The 9,554-nt window shown below is 40.8% G+C and overlaps 1 protein-coding gene across 5 annotated transcripts in view; it reads left to right on the plus strand.

The window, feature by feature from the left end:
• Positions 1-8,749: 8,749 nt before the first annotated feature.
• Positions 8,750-9,554, plus strand: part of LOC135090297 (olfactory receptor 2T34-like) — an 11,665-nt gene continuing 10,860 nt past the window's right edge. Inside the window, exon 1 of one of the 5 annotated variants that reach the window (XM_063986957.1) lies at positions 8,750-9,554. This exon is cut by the window's right edge and continues 1,220 nt beyond it. The gene's annotated coding sequence lies outside the window, so the exon portion shown is untranslated. The other 4 variants (XM_063986954.1, XM_063986955.1, XM_063986956.1 and 1 more) reach the window with 4 other exon arrangements.

Raw genomic sequence — 9,554 nt, forward strand, 5'->3', positions numbered from 1 at the left:
GGAAAGGTGGAAAGGAGGGGGGAAACGAGGAGGAGGAGGAGAAGGTGGTGGTGGAGGAAGAGGAAGGAAAGAAAAAGGAAGAAAAGGAGAAAGAAGAGAAGGAGGAAAGGAGGTGAAGAGGAGATATTGGGGAGTAAGAAGAGGGAAGAGAGGAGAATTGAGGTTAAGGAAAGGAAGAAAAGAATGTAAAGGGGAGAGAGATGAAGGAAAGGTAGGAGGAAACAATGAATGAAAGGAAGAGAAGGGGAGATGGAGGAAAGAGAGGAAGGGAGAGAGATAAGGAAAAAAAGAAGGAGAGATGGAGGAAGATTGGAGGAAAGGAGAGGAAAGAAAGGAGACTCATTTTTTCTCTCCTCCTCCTACTCCTCCTCCTCCTCCTCCTCCTCCTCCTCCTCCCCCTCCCACGCGCGGAAGACAAAGGCGACATTAATCAAATCAGGAATAAAAAAAGTTAAGAAAACAAAAAGAAACAAGAAAAAACGATAAAACAAAATTACCTTAATGAAAATAACAAAAAAAAATGAAAACTTGCCAAGCCATTACAGAATTTCATCTCTCTCTCTCTCTCTCTCTCTCTCTCTCTCTCTCTCTCTCTCTCTCTCTCTCTCTCTCTCTCTCTCTCTCTCTCTCTCTCCATTTTCTTACTATCACCACACCTACACACAGATTTCTTCATCCACCTCCCTCTCCCCTCTCTCCCTCTCCCTCTCCCTCCCTCTCCCATCTGTTATACTCACTAATAGCATTAAATCCTCTTAATAAGTATCAAATTCTCCTTTAAGGGCATTAAATTCTGCTCAAAAGGTAGTGGAACCCATCTTAGTTATTCCTTTCCCCTGTGTGTTGCCTGTGTCAGAATATGTTCCTTCATTATCTTATTTATTTATTTTATTTCATTTTTTATTGGAGTTATTTGTGTTTTTGTGTTTGAGTATCTGTGTGTGTGTGTGTGTATGTGTGTGTTTGTCTGCCTAGTATCTTTCTATGTTTAACTGTTTTTCTGTTTGTTTGTTCACGTGTTTGTTCGAATATCTGTCTTTCTGTTTATCTATCTATTTTTTTTTCTATATCTTTATCTATCTATCTATCTACATCTATATATATCTTATTGTAGCACATGTCCTTCTCTGAACATCTGTCCTTTTATCTCTCTATCTATTTATCTATCTGTCTGTCTATCTTTTCTTTATACATCTAACTATCTCTCCATCTAGTCATCTATCTATTTCTGTGTGTGTGTGTGTGTGTGTGTGTGTGTGTGTGTGTGTGTGTGTGTGTGTGTGTGTGTGTGTGTGTGTGTGTGTGTGTGTGTGTGTATGTGTGTGTGTTTAACATTTACAAATCCACCTTTTATTCGCATTCATTACACAACCTCGGCCTTGAATTTCTTGATACATCTGCAATCTTCTTTCTTCCTTTGTATTCCGTAACTTTGATTTAATTCCGCTTGTGCGTACTTAATTGTTCGTATTATTCTGTTAATTTACTCTACGTGCTTTGAAATTACCTGTACGTTTTTTTTTTTTTTTCTATTATTGTTTTCTGTATTCTTGCTTCCTTTGCGACAGACAGACAGACAGATAGACAGACAGACAGATTGATACACACACACACACACACACACCGAAAACTGATCACCTAAGTAACCAACTGACCAAATAACTAAATAAATCACTAAATAAATAACTAAAAATCAAATAAACAAAACAGATAAAAAGCCAAACGATAAAAAAATAACATCTAATAACAAAAACAACAAAAAATACGAACAATCCGTAAATAAACAGAAAAAAACACACACAAACATAGTAAACACACAAACAAACAGGTAGACAAACAAGTAGACAGGTGGACATACATAATTAATCAACAGTCAGCCAGGCGTGGGTTAGGTTGAGGTGGAAAATGGCGGGCACAAAATGTCATTCATAATTAACCAATTTTTTTCAGCCTGAGAAGATTAGTGAGTGAAGGTGAAGAGAAAAAGCCGTGCATTCTTACATCAAAGCTAATAGGATCTGGCAAAGTCTAATTTACGTAGTTTTAAAGCGTGTATGTTCGTAGTAGTAGTAGTAGTAGTAGTAGTAGTAGTAGTAGTAGTAGTAGTAGTAGTAGGAAGATGAGGAGGAGGAGAAGGAGGAGTAGGAGGAAGAGGACGAGAGTTGCATAAATAATGGTGACAGCAGTATTGTAGTAGTAGACGTAGTAGTAATAGTTGTAGTAGTAGTTATAGTAGTAGTAGTAGTAGTAGTAGTAGTAGTAGTAGTAGTAGTAGCTGCGAAAAACTAGAATCGAGATAAAGAATGAACGAAAGAAAAAGAGACAGAGAGAGAGAGAGAGAGAGAGAGAGAGAGAGAGAGAGAGAGAGAGAGAGAGAGAGGAAGCAGTAAAAAGAAAGTGAGAAAAAGAGAGAGAAAGTTTACGAGAAGAATCAACCTCGCTTCAGATATATATATGCGAAGAAAGTCGGAGGAGGAGGAGGAGGAGGAGGAGGAGGAGGAGGAGGAGGAGGAGGAGGAGGAGGAGGAGAAGGAAGAGGAGGAGGAGGAGGATAAATTGATAAATATGTCAACTAAACATTCCTACCACGAAAAATTCATAAATCATTAAAAAGAAAAAGAAAAAAAAAAAGAAAAAAACATTCTCCTTTTAATAAGTTATTGGGAAAAAAAAGATGGAGACTTTGAAAAACTTCCTGACCTTGAGAGAGAGAGAGAGAGAGAGAGAGAGAGAGAGAGAGAGAGAGAGAGAGAGAGAGAGAGAGAGAGAGAGAGGACTTTATGGAAGGGTAAACGATAAGATGTTGTGGAAGAGGAAAGGGAGGAGGAGGAGGAGGAGGAGGAGGAGGAGGAGGAGGAGGATGACAGTAAACACCCGCCCTTGTTTCCCACACACACACACACACACACACACACACACACACACACACACACACACACACACACACACACATACAGCAAAACTTCACTCAATGTCACCAAACTTGTTGATATTGCACCACCTTTGCCCCTGAACACACGTACACATACTCTCTCTCTCTCTCTCTCTCTCTCTCTCTCTCTCTCTCTCTCTCTCTCTCTCTCTCTCTCTCTCTCTAGTAAGACCACATATAGAACAGAAGAATGAGAATAAGAAGAATTAGAACACAAACAACAATAAAACACAACGACAAACACAGAGAAAAGAAAGTTAAAAGAAAACAGAACTACAACAAACAACAACAACAACAACAACAAACACAAACAACACACAACTATAAACAAACACACGTGCTTCACTGAGTCCACTTTCTCTCACCTGTTTGTGACGTGGCAGGAGTGACAGCCAGGCACAGCAGCAATGACAGCAACACCAACAACACCAGCGATGGAGGAGACGATGACCACCACCACCACCACCACCGCCTCGCAACTCCCCCGCCCCCTCCTCCCCGAGCCATAGTATAACAAAACTCTCTTTTCACCTCTCTTTTCTTCCTTATTTATCCGTTTCCCTTTCACTTTCCCCTCATACACTAGCACTTCTATTCATGCCACGCCCTTCGACACCCTCACTTATCTCATTCCAGTCAAGGGAAGCTGAGTTATGAGCTCCCAAAAAGTTTCCACACAAGCACCAAGTCAATTTCACTGGGATGCGCCGGAGAGAATACCGTGTACCCTCTCCCTTCAACGGTCAGACGTGTACTGATGGCTTGAGTGTTTTGGTGCGGTGAGTTGCCAGCTGCCTGCATCCGAGACGCGGGGACGGACACGTGCGGATGCTGATCGTCCTACCTCGTGTGCTTTCTCCTCCCCTGCATTGCTCTCAGTCTCGTATTACTCTTCTCTCTCAAGGAAAGTTTGATACACGAATTGTACTAAGAGAGCAATGAAGATCACGATTTTTTTTCTTTTCTTTTTCCATTGGTGATCTGTTAAACTGTCAATAGTATCATGAGAACTCCCTTGAAAACTCCCGTAACTTTCACTACAACCTTAAAAACAAGCGAAATTATTGTTAAACTATCACTACAATAATGAAAACACCCTGGGAAATCTATATAACTTTCTCTACAGCTCTTTAAACACGTTGGAATCATGAAATCTCCCTTAAAAACCCCATAACTTTCTTGAACTCTTGTTAAATCATTACTAGAATCATGAAAACACCCTTGAAAATTCTTATAACTTCCGCTGGAGCCTTTTATATCTTAAAAACCCTTATAACTTCCACTGGAACATTTCAGACATGCAAGAAATCTTGTTAAGCTACCAATGAAATCATGAAAACACCCTTGAAAATATTTATAACCTCCACTGGAGCCTTTTAAATCTTGAAAACCCTTATAACTTCCACTAGAGCCTTTTAAACACACAGAAACCTTATCAAACTATGATTAAAACCCAGAAAACACCTCTAGAGTTTTTAGAACATCCAGAAACCTTGTTAAACTACCCTTACAATCATAAAAACACCCTCGAAAACTCATATCTTCCCAACAGTCTTTTAAAAATTCAGAACACTTCATAAACTCTCACTAGTCAAGAAAACATCCTTGAAAACCCTTGTAACTCCCACTAGAGGCTGTCAAGGGAGCACCAGATGGCGTCCTGGAGTCCTTGATTGAACTTATAGCGGGATTCTGTTTTTCTAACCATTGTGTATGTGTAAATGTAATTAATCGTATTCAGGGAGTGTTTTGTTGATTGAACTTTCTGTCGTCGGAGTTTTTTTCCTTCTCTAATCCTGGCGCTGCGCATTTCGAGACAAAGCAATGTTGCCAAGTCACTTTCCCTGAATCCTGCGTCTTGCCCAAATATATAAACGTTCGCCTGGTTATTTATCTTTTTGTCTCGCTGAACTTTTGGTGGTAATACAGTTGTGGTGAGTAACTGTTGAGGATGAAGGGAAGTGAATGGAGTTAGTGTATAGAATATTGCACTGACATACAACTGCGACACAAAGACATGCAATACGACATACATACGGAGCAAATCTCTTAGTAAGCTTTCTCTCTCTCTCTCTCTCTCTCTCTCTCTCTCTCTCTCTCTCTCTCTCTCTCTCTCTCTCTCTCTCTGTTGTTCTTAGCTAATGCACCTCTTACATAAAGGAAAAAAAAAGTCAGGTATTAGGATTCATCTTTACGAGTGTTAAAAGTAGAGGTCCCGAAGTAATAAAGTTATATTTGTCGCTGGTCAGACCTCATCTTGACTACGCTGTGCAGTTCTGGTCCTCATATTGAAGGAAGGATATAAATCTATTAGAATCAGTACAAAGGAGAATGGCTAAAAGGATACAGGGGATGAGGGTCATTCCTTAAGAAAATAGGAGATTAAATGTTCTAAATTTATATTCCGTAGAGAGGTGTAGGTTAAGACAGAATCTGGCAGTTAGAGATCTTTGAAGTGCTATAGTGGATATAACAAGAGTGACTTACGCAAAATTCTCAGGGTTTTTAATCAGGACAGAACAATGAGTAATGGATTCAAGCTTGATATCGTTAGATTAAAAAAAAAAAAAATAGGAAGGTATTGGTTCTGAAATCAGGTTGTTAGTGCTGAGTCCTTAGGGAGCTTTGAAAGATGAGACAAATTGATGTATGAGGATGATAGGTAAGAAATAGATAGGAATGTTTTGTACAGGGACTGCCACGTGTAGACCTGATGACTTCTTGCAGCTTTCCTTGTGATCTTATGTTCCTTCCTGACGCTTCTACCAATGTCTTCCCTTCTCGCTTAGTCCACCATGAAATAATCCCGTTTTCTCTAAGGGCAAGAAGCGAAAACTCGTATATTTTGTCGGAACCATGACATTCACCTATTACAGTACAGTGAAGCTGCTAGAATTCCTGTTAATCAGTCACTGGAATCACGGAAAGCACCTTTGAAATTTGTGATACCTCCAGAAGTGGTTTGAGAATAGGGACTAATTAATAAAAAAAAAAGGATACAAATAGATAAAATAAATAAATAAATAAATAAAAACTCTTATTGACTGTGAAATACATAAACTTATTATTATTCTTATTTTTTTTTCCTTCGCCATTCTCCTTAACGCTTCTACTGCTGTGTTCGTCTTTTCTTACCAATGAGGTGACTGCAATGAATAAGTTGGATGGACGCAAAGAAAAAAAAGATGATGAATAAGAATTTCACCTTTGCCAAACGACAGAAGTAACCATTTTAGAGACTAGTACCAAAAAAAATAGGCTTCTTAAAAGTTGTAGATGATTATGTGAAAGACTGACTAGCATTACTTAAAAAAAGAAAAAAGAAAAGAAAAAAAGAAAACGAAAATGGAATCCCTTCTAATGAATTAATACCGTATACGTACAAATACTTAATAGATAAACAGCTGAGTAATTTCCCCAGTCAGAGATGAGCATATGTTAATACAAACACGCCAATGGAAAATAATAACAATGATAATACTAATAACAATGATGATAACGAAGCAATGAGGTGACGGACATGCTTCACCCCCCCCCCTCCTTAGTCATCACCTCCTGCCACACAACGTTTGAATTATAAGAATTCTGAACACATCTTCGCTGCACCTCCCCCCCCCTACTTCCCAAAGCCACTATTTAAAGTTACAGGTTTTTACGGGTGTTTTTCATGGTTTAGTGATAGATTAACAAGATTTATTTATTATTAACATGATAAACACTCTGGAGAACTAGACTAATAATCTCTGTGACCTTGGAAAATATTTGTGGTGAATTTACACGGGTTTTCAAGGATGTTTTTCATGGTTTTAGTGATACATTAACCAGATTTCTACCTTATTAATCGGAGAAACAGCCTTGAGAGCACGGTTAATCATCTGTGTGACCTTGAAAAATACTCGCGGTGAAGTTACACGGGTTTTGAAGGATGTTAATCTGTTAATGACAGATTAACAAGATTTCTACATTATTGATCAGAGAAACAGCCTTGAGAGCACGGTTAATCATCTCTGTGACATCTCTGTGTTTCTGAACAATGGCTTAACTGCGCTGCAAATGAAAACAAGAGGAGGCAATGCTTGTTTTGGTGCAAGATGACGTCACAGCACCCTGACTGACGTGCCCTTGGCCCTGGCACGCGATACAGTGACGCCCTCTGCCTCACACCACCACCCAGACACCACTGCCCTCTACTTCTTACTCAGTGAACCAAGTCAACGAGGCCATTATAGCACCGAAAAAGGTTAGGAAACGAACGCTACTTCCTCTACCGGGAAACTACAGTGAGCTAGGACGTGAGGAGAAGGAGAATGAACATACAAGGATAAGAAACAGAGGAGGAAAAAGAGGAGGGGGAGATGGTGGTGATGGTGGTGTAGGAGGAAGTTACGTGGATGAGTATGAATAATTATGTGGATGGATGTTTGGATGGATGGATAGATGGGTGAGTCAGTGGATCGCTGATATAGTGACTGGGTGAATGAAGGGTGTGGGTGATAGTGTGTGGATAGGGATGGTGGGTGAATGAGTAACTGCTATGAATAAGTAGGGTGGTGGAGGCTCAGTTGATAGTGGATGGATGGGTGGATGCATTAGTGGGTGGTTGTGGTTGTGGATGGGTAGGTCAGTGTGCAGTGGATGGTAGGGTGGATGGGTTGGCAGGTGGAAGGTCTGAACGTCTGAGTTTGGGGACCACGTGGTTTGGGTACTAAGTGTCTTGAGTCTAATTTTGAATATCTTAGGGTTTTTCTCCATCCTTCGTTATGTTTCCTCTGTTTTATTACTTATCTATTTTCTTTCTTTTTATCATTAATCTCCATCCTTCGTAATGTTTCGTGTCTGTTTTTATTACTTTTTTTTTTCTTTTTATCATTAACCTCCATCCTTCGTAATTTTTCGTGTTTTTTTTTTTATTACGAATCTCATTTTTTTTTTTTTCTTATCATCAACTTTAGCAAAGGACGTGTTTATTTTATCTTCCAGTTTTATTTCACAACATCCACGGAATTAAATTTGCTTTCGTTATCAAAAAAAAAATTCTGATAATTTTATTTTCTTTTTATTTTATTTTTTAAGCGACAATATAACGAGCTTTCTTTCTTTTTCTCTTACTTTTCTTTCATTTTTCTACCTTTCCCTTCCCTTCCATTCTTTTTATCTTCCCTCCCTATACACTAATTTTTTTCACCTTCCCTCTCCCGTACACTTTTTTTTTCTTTCTTTTTAGTCATCCCTTCCCCTACATTTCATATCTTCCCTCCATATACACTCTTTTCACCTCCCCTGCCCTTCCTTTTTTGAACCTTGACCAGTTTCCTCCACACGTCATACCAAAAAACTAACAACAACAACAACAACAACAATAATAAAACCAATAATAATAATAATACTTCAATAAAATAAATAAACAGATAATTAATAGTGAATAGTTTTACAGTTTGACTCATACTGACCAAAAACTCCACTGATTTCACACCAAGACACTCCAACAAGCGGCTTTCTGGTCATTCAGTCCACACACACCAGCATCCCGACTAGAACTCCGCCTGGAGGACCCCGGATGCCAAGAATGACGGGTGAGGAGTCACGTCACATCACGAGAGAGAGAGAGAGAGAGAGAGAGAGAGAGAGAGAGAGAGAGAGAGAGAGAGAGAGAGAGAGAGAGAGAGAGATTAATAAAATGAAGAGCCGATGAAGATGAACTGAAGCTTAGAGTACTATGTGAACTTCCTGTGTGTGTGTGTGTGTGTGTGTGTGTGTGTGTGTGTGTGTGTGTGTGTGTATATCAGCAGCTGCGTGCGTGCGTGTGTCTGTGTCTGCGTATGTGTGTGCGTGTGTGGGTGTGGCTAAGCGCATCTGTGTACGGAATCCAGTCCAGTCCTATCACAATGCTTGAGTGGTCCCTGAAGGCGCGGCGAGGACTCAATAGTAAACACGGAGAGATTAGTGCCGCCCCTTGACACATCCGGTGACGTGACAGCGATAACTGGACACGAGGGACACGGGAACACACAGCTTTCGTCAGTACACCTCTGCCCTCACTCGCTCACTCACTCCCCACGCCACCCCACACCACGCAGCCAAGGAAACAACCACTGTCTGTCTTGGGTCTTTAATCCTTTGTGGTGGTGGGATATGAAGGAGCCGGAGTGTGGTTTTCATGTGTGTGGTGAGTGGGAGGCTCTGAGTGAGTGTGGTGCTGATGTGACGGCGTGGTAACAAAGTAGTGACGGTTTTGTGGTGCTGTGGTGGTGTGGTGTCCATGCGTTAAGATGCGGTGAAGTTGAAATTCTGGATGCGCGAGTGAGGGAGTGATGTGCCGTGGTGTTGTTGCGGAGATTGCGGTGACGGTGTTGTGGTGACGGTGTTGTGGTGATGGTGTTGTGTACTGCCCATGGAAATCCACATACATGGCGTTACACGAACCTCCACAGCACGCAGGATCCGGGAAATGCCATTAGCCTGACCCGTGACACCCTGCTGACCTTCCCACACACAGCTCATACACAGAACACCCGCAGCAGCTTCCCTCGCGAGCTTCCAGTCTCGGCGCGGCGGTGGCGGCGGCGAGGCGTGAAGGAAAACGGATGATGCAAGAGTTGATATGCTAGTCAGGGCGCGGGGA

This window comes from Scylla paramamosain, chromosome 34 (assembly GCF_035594125.1).
Source record: "Scylla paramamosain isolate STU-SP2022 chromosome 34, ASM3559412v1, whole genome shotgun sequence".
Taxonomy (NCBI): Eukaryota; Metazoa; Arthropoda; class Malacostraca; order Decapoda; family Portunidae; genus Scylla; species Scylla paramamosain.